Source organism: Coenobita brevimanus, chromosome 31, assembly GCF_032717465.1.
Source record: "Coenobita brevimanus isolate Jiangsu-jjx chromosome 31, ASM3271746v2, whole genome shotgun sequence".
Taxonomy (NCBI): Eukaryota; Metazoa; Arthropoda; class Malacostraca; order Decapoda; family Coenobitidae; genus Coenobita; species Coenobita brevimanus.
In genome coordinates this window covers 1,906,179-1,918,846 of record NC_136984.1, presented here as the reverse complement: position 1 = coordinate 1,918,846, position 12,668 = coordinate 1,906,179, and positions in this window count along the sequence as shown.

The following is a 12,668-nucleotide window of genomic DNA, read 5'->3' as shown; positions in this document are numbered from 1 at the left end:
ATAGACCTAAGATACCTAAAACGGACACCTAAAACACATCTAAATATATATATAATCAAAGGACCTAAAATAATAAATTTGACTTAAATGCGACAAAGCCAGATATACCTAAAACAGAAATATAACTGATATACTTAAAATTATAAAAGACATACTTGAAGACATATCTACATTACCTTACCTGAGACATACTTAAAATATGTACTTGAGAAAAATACTTGCTTGAAATATACTTAAGACATGGCTAAAACAGACTTAAAATACATGCCCTAAAATACTTTTGAAAAACTTAATACATAATTAAAATACATACCTAAAATACTTAAAATACGTATCAATACCTGACATCTGAAATGCACTGACAATACTTAAAATACTTAACTGAAATTGTCGGAAAGCACATATCTACATTAGGACTGACTGACAATATATATATCTACTAGGGCTGAGTGCAAGAAGGGTCAACGTCAAAAATTGCTCATACGGAGATGAGGGCACCAGGGAGCTTGTAAAATATAAGCCTTTCAGTGCTACAAAGGCCAATGTTGCCAGTCTTAGGGAGGATGCTATAAAACAACTAGACGATGAACCATGGAAACTTGCGCCTAAAAAGCTGGAGGACCTGATTTATCTCCTTCTTCTGATTTCTGCTGAAAGTAGACATTTCTACAGGAGCATACAGGAAGCAGATGGTGTAGATGATGATTATTTAGATAAAGACACCAGAGAGTTATTTCTTGAATTTTTTGGAGATCTGGCTAATGTTTCAATTTAGCAATGATTTTTATGAAAAAAAAAATATAATTTTCAAATTTTTGTTTGTAAACAATGGAAATATTAACTAAGATATGGAAATTACACTTAGATAAATTTAATATTCAGTTAAAAACATTAACAATTATTTTATTTTAAAGATGTGCTAATTATTACCGAATAAGAAAAAAAATACCAATGTCATAGGACAATATTCATTACCCCGCGCCGTCCCAAGGACGTACTTCCACGTCCTCACGTTTTGTCACAGCTAATCCCGAGGACGTACTTCAATGTCCTGCAATTGCAAGGTTCATAATTTCCACAATTTTCAATTTTCGCGAGTCATTTTTGGTACGTATACACGGGACACCTTCCTCAACAAGATGCCAGGCAGAGACAATGCCTTACCCAGCATGACCTCCTCCCCCTCCCCTGCATGCCCTTTTCTCAGCAATTCACCTGTTATCAGTGACCTGGCCAGTATAGCCATGTCATGCCACGGTACGAAATTCAGGGCCAGAGTGATTCCCCAATCAATGACAATGTGGAGGACAAACTTTACATAGCATTAGAGGAAGAAACAGTTAGAAATGATGATCAGGTAATGTGGCAAAAAAAGGTCAGGTATTAGTGAGTGAAACAATGCTTATAATGCCTATATTACTGCTTGAAAACCAATATACTCTTGTACTACATATAAATTCGTAACAGTAAATAAATAAATACCGTTTATGAGTGGTGTGAAATAGTTATCCTCTCATAGAACTCGTTTTCTTTGGTGCCAGCCTGATAGAAAACCCAGTAAGGTAAGGAGGCTCTCCTACCTGTAATGAGTATTTTAAACCTCAGGTGAGCGATTTCTCTATGAATTTTCGATGTTTCTCACCAAAAGCGAAAGTTTTAGCAAAAAAAAAAAAAAAATTGGGTCGAAAAATGGTCGGGATTGGGGGGTACCAGTGGTCAAAAAGTGGTCGGGACGGGGCGGGTTACATTATTATTTTTTTTTTTACAATGCAAAGCAGCTTTTAGTTACTGAAAAGGGCATATATGATTGCTACTTGGCTTAAACAACAATGAAAAAAATGCTTTAATGTCTATTCTTCTTAGCTGAAATTTAGTAATGTCTGCAAATTTTAAATGCCCTTTTCTCAAAACCTCATTTTTTGACATTGGCCCTTCTTGCACTCAGCCCTAGCACTTAAAAGCCATACCTAAAGCAGTATATAAATCTATATTTATATTTATACATACACTTAAAAGCCATACCTAAAACAGAAAATCTGAAAGACACTGGTTTAAAATTTAAAATGTACCTAAAATACTTGGTTGATAATTAAAATACATACCTAATACGCTTTAACCCCTTAACTGCGGGGCGTCACTTACGTGACGCTTGGGAGCAAGAGATCATACCACGGGCCGTCACTTTTGTGATTCTGTGTTATTTTGAATTCTCCCGGGCTTTCAAGTGGTGGCTTGTATCATCTACCAGTACTGCCAATGTCCAACACTAGTCAGCACTCCTAATCTCATCTGTACTCCCATCCATTGTTGACAATTTAGCCATTTATCCCCGTTCTTGACTCCCCTCCCTACCTCCCCTCCATTACCCTATCCTCTCGCCTGCCCGGCAGTGCTATGCTAAGTAAATCTTCCCAGGAATTTTCCACTGATTTCATCCATTGAAATAAGCCCTATGCCCTATTCTTATACCAAATAATATATACAAGAAAGAAATAAGGTAAGTGATAGTGCCATACACCTGGAATTGGCTACTTATCACCTGACACCACCTCACAACACCTCACGTGCACTCGTTCGCCAATTTTCCGTTTATATCCCCTTGAAATAGGTATGCCGTATAATCTGTTCTCGTAATAAAAATATATATAAGAAAGGAAGGGAGAAGCCTAAGTGATATTTACATTCACCTGGAACTACCTAATTTATTATGTATTGTCTTGATTTCCTGCCAATTATTTCAAAGCGTATATATTAGCAGCTGTCACCACGCTGACATTGGCGGCATTGCACTCCCCCTAGGCAGCTAGGGCACCACAGCATTCAGTTTACTGTCATCTTTCAAGGTGACGGCACGTCGGATTCGCGCCTGTCAAATTCCACCGTTTTTTAGCCCAACGCAAAGGGCCCTGTGACCTCTACCCCTACTAAACCTCTTGTGGAAAGGGGTAAAGGGGTAAGCGACTGCTGTGGAATGTGAACTGGCAAATTTATCAATGAAAATGATAGACAGTGACTACAATCTATCTGGTGAGCAAAACAGTGCAAGTGGAAATGTAAATAATGAGTAAATAGCAAGTGAAAGCAATGAATGTAAAAATAAGTGAACAGTGGAAAATAGTTTTATAAGTTACTTCAAGTGACAGTGCATAAGTGTAAATAAAATAGAAATGTACATAATGTAAATAAAATAGAAATGTACATAATGTAAATAAAATAGAGAATGTAAATGAAGTGTAAATGAGTAGTATTATAAGAATACGAGTATATATACTAGGAGTAATGAAAGTGAAAGTTTCACTCTAGCATGTATGAATACTATGAGTTATGAAGGTGGAAGTGAAAGTGACATTCACTCAACGCTAGTATACAGGATGAGAAAGTGAATGCTACGTATTTTACTGAAAGAGAAATTGAATGCCTACAGTGACAATAAACTACTATTACTGAAGGAAACTTATGGATAAAGACTCCAGATATATATAAGTGTTATATAGTAATAGAAATATAAACTGTGATTGTTTTTATGAATAATAAATGACAGAACACCAGCGGCGAACGATGTCAAGTGGGAAGGTCATACACCCTCATGATTTTCATTGCTTTTTTTTTTTTTCTTCTTTTTTTCTTTTTTTTTTGAGTATGGATTCCAAACTACTTTAGAATCATAGAATAGTGTTTCTAGTGATAATATCAGGCTGTGGTAATCATATTACAGGTTGTCGTGAAGTGTAGAGTGGAGACTTCGTTACCCAACTTCAGAGGTCTCCACAAGTCCTACGGTACTCGATGAAGACTCAACAAACATCCCAAGAGAAAGCTGAAGCCATGTGCCATAAGCATATATAATTTTAATACTCTAGGACTAATAACTGATTTTTGGCAAATATTTTTAGAGAGTCTGTCAGAGCACGAATATGACCACGGGACACGCAAGTCAAAGCAAAACAAGCCCGCGATTTAAGGGTTAAGGAGCAGTAAAAATCATGTTTTTGCCTTTAGTGCAACATGTGGAAAAAAAAAAAAAAAAAAAAAAAAAAAAAAAAAAAAAGGCTTTGTGCCTGACCTTTGTTATGAGCTGACGGTCTTTGGTAAAAAAAATTTGGCTCTTACGGTGTGTGAAGATATGCAAAGTACGTGTTGACGTAAAGAGTTGGGAAAGATAATTATGTGAGTTCCGTTCTTGTGAATTACTGTATACTGCTTGGCTGACTTGTGTATTATTGACAATTACTGCATTCATATGTATCTGAGAAGTGAGAAGTATGAATTACTGTATACTGCTTGGCTGACTTGTGTATTATTGACAATCACTGCATTTATATGTATCTGAGAAGTGAGAAGTATGCAATCACTCCATGCTGACAACTTCAGTATATTTTACCTTTATTGCTGATGACTAATGACTTTCAACAGTTTTTTTTTTTTTTAGTGATTCCTGCGGAAATATGCGTGATGCTGGGCGGCCATTATTGACGTGGTGGTCAGGTCAGTTTTTGCTGGATTGGTAATCAGGACTTTCAAGAGGCTTAGTGGCAATCCTTGGTGGTTAAAACTTTTATGGGGAGTATTAGGAGGCAAAACTAGTTGGTTAGGTTAGGTTAAAATGCACTGATGTGTCCAGTCAGTGACATCATATGTAAACACACAGTCTTGGGTGTCTTACGGCAGACGTATTTGTAATAATCTATCTTTAAATATATTTTTAATGAAAAATATGGGGCTCCTAGAACCTAACCCCAAATTTTACATACATATGTATGTCATGTTTTAGCACAAAATTGATATTGTACTTGGTTCTGCATAACCTATCTCGTGTTCTATGAAAACTGTACTGTACTCCCGTTCCTTAAGTCAAATATGTATCCGTATTAAAATTATCTGTCCAGCGTCCAAAAAGATCCAATTTATCAATATCCGAATTATATGGATCCGAAATAGAGAGGGTTTACTGAACATCGGTTTTTTACTCGTAACTAATCCTTCTGCACTTCACCCTCTCCCAATTCTTTCCCTCTCTATTAGTTCTTCCTCAATCCTCTAGCACTTCAGAGTCTCCTAATTTTACACATCTCTCCATAACAATTCTTCCAGAGTCCTATAATCCTCTAGAACAATCCTTCCCATGTTTCCCTGCCTTCTCGTCTATTCTTCACCACTTCTCTTTTGAACAAACAGCTATGTCATTCCCAAAATTTCCTCTCTTTTCCCTTAACTAATCCCCTCTATTATTCATACCATCTCTCTCTCTCTCTCCCTGACAATTACCTCACCTCTCATTCTCTATCCTAATCCACTCAGTCATCCATACTTCCCCTTTCTTTCCACAGCTATTTACTCTGGCTCTCTTTAGTCATCTATCCTTCAACAGGCAACCTACTGAGGCAACTCAGCTTCAGGGTAAAGCTGAATTACAAGGACCTACTCTAGGGTAAACCCACAGCAGGGGGGGAGGAGAATCTACCCTACTTTGGGGTAAACCAAAAGTAGGTGGGCAGAACAGCTGCCAGATCAGTTCCCGGTGGATCACAGCAGGAAAGAGGAGTAAGCAACCCAGAGGGTTTCCACCTTGCAGGTTCCACGGAGTTGGTGTCGAACTTTTCACATCAGTTACTCAGACCGACTCCTTTCACACAAGTGGACAATCGAGAACCCACTCCCACCTTACTGATTCCCAACACACGAACTCTGACCAACAGCCGCACCACCCTGGCCATACCTGCCCCCTTCCACCCTAGCAGCCGTACCTGCCCCCTTCCACCCTAGCAGCCGTACCTGCCCCCTTCCACCCTAGCAGCCATACCTGCCCCCTTCCACCCTAGCAGCCATACCTGTCCCCTAACTACTTAAGATATCTTTCAGTTTGTCTGATTTCTTCTTACACATCTTTCAGCTCTCCCAATTTCTCTTCAGGCATCATTAAGCTCTGACTATTTCCAACACCTACTTCCCTTCAGCTATTACTCAGCTTAATGTTTTTTTTAGGTATGTCTTTTCTCTTCAGGTGTTCTATATTTCACTGTGACCATAGGAAGAAGGTCACAAGTCCTTTTCACACACATTGCACTACACGAGAAAATATGAATTTCAATGCTTGCCTCATAAACATCTTTAGTTCTTCTAAATCGTAAACTCTATATTTTTCCTTTAAAAAACTACAAATCCAGTATATATAGTTACCAATACTGTTGACTTGGATGCTGTGGCATGTTTTCAAAAGATCTCGCTGACTGGACATGTCAGTGCATCCTGACCTAATCTAACAGAGAGGTTTGATCCCCCAAGACCCCCAACAATTTAAACCACCTAAAACTGCCACTAAACCTACTCTTGAATGCCCACAATACCAACCAGGCAAAAATGTCTAATAATCAACCTGTTAAAACTTGCCACCCGCCACCATGCATATTTAGCTGAAAATTACTTGCACCAAATTAAGTGGAAAAAAAAAATGCAGTGGAACTATTTTTTATAAGTATTATTCATCAACAATAGTGGACAAAATACACTGAAATTGTCAGCACGGAGTGACTCCATACAACTTCTATGGTAAACACGAATATAGAAATCCTGAAAATTAAACAAATAAGTCAAGAAGAATAACCTGTATGATAGTACATCACAAAAACTGAACTCATAATTACCTTACCTAAATTTCTATGTCACCCATATACTCTTCACATACTGGAACAGCTGTATTTTCTAGCCCTAAATCCATCAGTTCAAAACAAATATTGGTCACAAAGCTTTTTTCACACTCGCTGCACCAAATCCCCCTGGACGAGGAAAGCAAGAAGCTGGCCACCTTCGATGCCCCGTGGGGCCACTTCCGCTACCGGCTTACACCCGATGGCAACTGTGCAGGGCAGGACGCCTTTACCAAGCACTTCAACGACGCAACTGGAGAGATCCCCAGGAAATTGAAATGTGCCGACGACACACTCCTACACAACCAGAGCGTCGCTGATGCTTTCTGGCACACATACCAGTTCCTGAGAACGTTTGTGGAAAATGGGATCATTTCGCTTCTCCAGAAGCATGACCTTCGCAGGTTATCTGCTTGGCTGGGAGGAGCATCAGCCTGGCCAGGACATGCTCAGCAGGATAACCAATTTCCACATGGCGCCACGCCCCTCCCTCACAGATATTCAATTATGGCTTGGGTTGGTCAACCAGGTGGCACCATTCCTTGTCATTTCACCACTCATGAAGCTCTTCAAAGAATTATTGTAAAAAACGTCAGGGAAAGTGGTGTACTGGGACGGCCAACTCCAGTCCATCTTTGAGTCAACAAAGGAGGATGCAGGCAAGCCTCCAGTATTACGATGACACTGCTCACAGCAGTGTTCACTGACTTCAGCAAGCTTGGCATCGGTTTCATGGTCAAGCAACAGCACTGCCAGTGTGTCTAAAGAGGCCCCCCTGTGCTGTAAGGGTGGCTGGAAACTGGCCCTCTGCAGAAGCCACCATCTAACATCAGCCAAGAACTACTCATTGTTGGAGAGGGAGGCCCATGCCATCGCATGGTGCCTGAAAAAGGTGTGCCTGTTCCTGCTGAGATGTCTGGACCTCACCTTCATTACAGACCACTGTGTGCTCACCAAAATCTTCAAAGATAGAACTGAAAGACATCAGCAACCCCTGCATACTCAACCTTAAGGAGAAGGCACTGATGTACTCATTCCTCATAAAGCAGCAGACACACGCTCAAGATACCCCCTGCTATGGGGCAGACTGGTCGTGACAGACCTGGCGAAGATGAAGATACATGTGCCACGGTCGCGGCAGCAATGGCCTGCGCCCTAGAAGATGAAGAAGGCACCATCGTGGACCTCTGTCAAGTGGAGGAGGAAGCACACCAGGACGAGGACTACAGGCTCCTCCACGAGCATGTGCGTGCCGGGGACTGGGCCGACCGGAAAGACAAGGAGCCGATAGCACTCTGCCCATACTACAGGATGAGGAGGCACCTGCTGAGGTGAAGCAGGAGAGAAGGAACTGTCAATTATGCTAAATCAATGTCCCATCATAACCCGAGGACAACTTGCTGCCCACACCTCCACCTGAGTACCCCTTCCGGCAGGCAGTGGCTGACCTGTTCCAACTGGACAGGGAGAAGTACATTGCTTACACAGACAGGTTAACCCCTTCATGCACGATGACTCAAAACAAGTCAAAATGGTGTTAGTCTGAAGAACCAAAAACGCGCTATGACACAATTGTCAGTGTTGGTGTGAGAGGATGCCAATTAGGCAATTCTGGACAAAAATATTCACCAAAAATTATGTTTTAGCATGAAGTACATCAATATTTGGTGAGTCATTGGGGAGGGTGTTTATTTCCAAGCTAACACTCTGAAATAGCTAGCATTCTCTCAGTTTTCGTTTGGGGGGAGGGAGGGGCACGTGCAATTTTTGGCAATTTACTCAAAAACTATTGGCCATATCAGAATTCCAACAACACATGCAGGCTCATGAAGTTATGCATCTAGACATATGCTTAGCTCTTGCAGCATGAGGGCAAAGTTTTGTGCTACAGTGTAGGGCAGTTATTTTCACTGCTGAACAACAGTATTTCTACCTCATTTTGGTACTTTCATGGTACTTTTACTCATCATTTTTGTGTATTTTTATTAGCTTATCGTAAAACATCAGGGAAGATGATGGTACACAAATTACACCATTATAACCAATTTCTGGAGCAAATAAAATACACGGGAATGTTTTCCTTTGTGAGTGAGTCTAGCTTGCCCTCATGGCATTTTCTCAGATCACGTCACACACACTGACATAAAACTTACAGTGCGCGAGGGGGGTTATCTGGCTGGCTGGAGGTGGAGCATCTGCCCAGGGGCACTGCCAGTTCATGGTTCATAACGGCCTTTCATACGTGGTTCAGAAGGTTTGGTATCCTGGAGGTACTGTCTTTTGACGGGGGTACAAACCTCATGAGTGGAGAAACAGGACATTCCTATCCGCATGGCTGTACAGCTGAATGTCGTTGGCTCATTACCCGCAGTCCAACGGCCAAGCAGAGGCTGCAGTCAAGTCCGCCAAGAGGCTGCTGAGGAACAACACCAGCCTGGGAGGCTCCCTAGACTCGAATGCAGCTGCCAATGGCATTTTGCAATACCTCAACACTCCACCACATGACACCACCGTGTCCGCAGTTCATCTGCTGATGGGATGTCAGCTGAGAGACTCCGTACCTGCTGCCAAAGAACACTACAGGATCAGCAGGCAGTGGGCCGGGATGCTGAGATGCAGGAAATGAGCCATGGCCCACACTGGGGATGCAGAGGCCACGAGATTCAACCTGATGGCAGACAACCTTGCCCCTCTCAACCCAGGCCAGAGGGTGTGCCTACAGAACCAGGAGATGGGATGGTGGGAACATGTAGGGGTGATTGCTGACACACCAGCCCCAAGGCAATACCTGGTGCAGCTGGACGACAGTGGGCATACCTCCCTCAGGAATTGCCGCCACCTACACCTCTATGAGGAGACATGGGAACAGACACCCACCACTCACATGGAGGGTTGTCCCCGGTGGGGGACGACCGCAGAGGGGGAAGCCTCCTCAGCTTCTCCCTCCCCTGGAGAGGCTGCGGTGCATTAGGCACGCCCCAAGACACCTAGAAAACTATGTATTGTGACACTGCAGTGTTTTGCACCCCTTGGCATACTTTGGTGTTTTGTAATATGTATAACCTTACTGCACATATAATTGAATTCCTTATCATTTTATCAATTATGCCAACCTCAAGCCAGCATATATGTAACATGCAAATTTTGCCAGCACTGGCATGTAACACCTAGTCTTAAGTTATGATGAGAGTCAGTATCTGCCAATTGTTTTGTTACTGCAGTGACCTCCCTCCTCCTCAACCAATGTGCTCTGTACACTCAGTCCTCCCCTAACATGATTTGCTGTAGCGCGATATTGCTCTAACGTGGCATGATTTTACGGAAGGAAATAAACATTCTAACACCTGCACTGTTAGCGTAACGCAGAAATTTGAACCAGGTGGGCTGTGATGCGTGTGAATTGTGCAGCCTCACAATAATTGACGTCAATGCCCGCCCATCACACTTCACCTTTCACGCTCTCCCAGCCACCCAACCAATCACGACCCCTCTACCTCCATCCCGCCTCCCACATTCCGCTCTTGGCCCACTCCTGCCTCGTGTTCTCCCCCCTACCTCATCTCTGGCGAAGTGTGTCTGCTTCTCACATAAGGTACAATAAACTCCTATTGACCTAAGGTATTTCTTATAACCATAGTAATGCTTTTAAGTTTAAACTGGGGGGTATAAAAAAAAAACTTTGCACCACAAGGAGGGAAAAAGTAGACTTTGGGCAGGGATGTGGAAGGAAATGGGGGATTTCAAGAGTCCTTCTATGTGATATTTGCCTAACGGGAGGTTGGTTTGGAAGCAAATACCAGCGTTAGAGGAGGCCTGACTGTATTACTGTTGCAGGAAGTGAGGACTTCACAGCAATGGAGAGATGTTGGAGTTTGTGCTTGCGTGGGAACTTTTCCCACCAAGTGGAGCTCCTGCGTGCACCATTGGCCTGCACCTGGAGCTTGGCGGGCAGTCTGACTCAGGCCACACTAGTGCTGGGACGCGCCCATACCTGAACCTCTTAAAATGAAACTCAAGTTGGCCTTGCTGTTTCTACTTCCCTCCTGGTCCTCACCTCAAGTTAGCTTTCATTTTTTACTCATGGGAAAATTTAAAGGATGCAGCGTCGAGACGGATAGTAACACAATATCTGGCTCAATGCCAAATACTAAGCCGATACGGGGTCTATCTATCTATCTATTGCCAGACGCCATAATCCTGTAAGGGGTGGCCATTTTACTTAGAGTTATTTGTTTTACGGGGAGGGGCACTAACCCTCCACCAACCCACTTGCTGATACGTAGGAAGCACGTATGGTTTGGTTATATGGTTAACACCCTGCATTGTAAATGGTTTCTTGGCTTGCAGGAAACTATTTGGCTTGTCACTCAATGTAAAGCCACCTGTAAAGGAAAGAAAAGCAATACGAAGTGACAGGAAAGATGGGAGAAATAGGAAGAGAGGAGGGCAGGCACAGAAAAACAGTGATAAAGGCTAAGGAAGAAGCAGGCAGCACTACATTAAGTGCAGGCACAGAAAAACAGTGATAAAGGCTAAGGAAGTAGCAGGCAGCACTACACTGAGTGGATGATGGTCACCACCACCTACCACTATACAGTACTATGCAATACCCGTCATTTCACTTTATTCGGTGTAGGGCTTGGCTAATTGAGAGTTTACTGTTCCTGAATGATTTACCTGATGTATACATGATTAAACCAGATGTAAGAAGACATCTATCTATCTATCTATAGCCCGACGCCCTAATCCCGCAAAGGGTGGCCGCAGACAAAACGCCTCCAAGTCGCTCTGTCACCCACCATTTGACTACCCTCCCCCCAACTCAGCCCCCCCTCCCTCATATACCTCTCAACTCCATCCCTCCACCTCATCCTCGGTCTACCTCTCCCTCTTCACTTACATACCGGTACTTAAAACATACAAAAGGCATACTTCACATACTTAAAAACGGATAACCTAAAAGACACACCTGAATACTTAAATACAGTATAGATGTAGCTAAACGAAAATTACCTACACCATACTTAAAATAATAATGTGACATTCATAAAATACACATACAGGTACCTAAATTACAGCATAAATACAAAGTACCCTGAAATAAAATGGCCCATACTAAGACACATAGTTACTAAGGCTCAGAAGAAGGAGGAGGAGGAGGAGGAGGAGCAAAGGTCATAAGCATAAGAAGAGGGAGAGGAAAGAATGAGGGAGGAAGAGGAGGAAGTGGAGGAAGAAGGAAAAGAGGAAGGAGGAGGAGGATGAAGGGGAGGGAGGAAGAAAGGAAGGGAGGAGGAGGAAAGAAGAGGAGGGGGAGGAAAGAAAACAAGGAAAGAGGAGGAGAAAGGACGAGAAAAGAGGAGGAGGAAGGAATAAAGGAAAAAGAAAGGAAGAAGAGGAAGGAGGTGGAAGAGGAGGAGGAAGCAAGAGGAAGCAAGAGGAAGGCAGAGGAAGCAAGAGGAAGGTGGAGGAAGACGGAGGAAGCAAGAGGAAGCAAGAGGAAGGAGGAGGAAGCAAGAGGAAGGAGGAAGCAAGAGGAAGGAGGAAGCAAGAGGAAGGCGGAGGAAGCAAGAGGAAGGAGGAGGAAGCAAGAGGAAGGAGGAGGAAGCAAGAGGAAGGAGGAAGCAAGAGGGAAGTGGAGGAAGCAAGAGGAAGGAGGAAGCAAGAGGAAGGAGAAGCAAGAGGGAAGTGGAGGAAGCAAGAGGAAGGAGAAGCAAGAGGAAGGAGAAGCAAGAGGAAGGAGAAGCAAGAGGGAAGTGGAGGAAGCAAGAGGAAGGAGAAGCAAGAGGGAAGTGGAGGAAGCAAGAGGAAGGAGGAAGCAAGAGGAAGGAGAAGCAAGAGGGAAGTGGAGGAAGCAAGAGGAAGGAGAAGCAAGAGGGAAGTGGAGGAAGCAAGAGGAAGGAGGAAGCAAGAGGAAGGAGGAAGCAAGAAGAAGGAGAAGCAAGAGAAAGAAGGGGGAAGCAAGAGCAAGGAGGAAGTAAGAGCAAGGAGGAAGAAGCAAGAGGAAGGTGAAGGAAGCAAGAC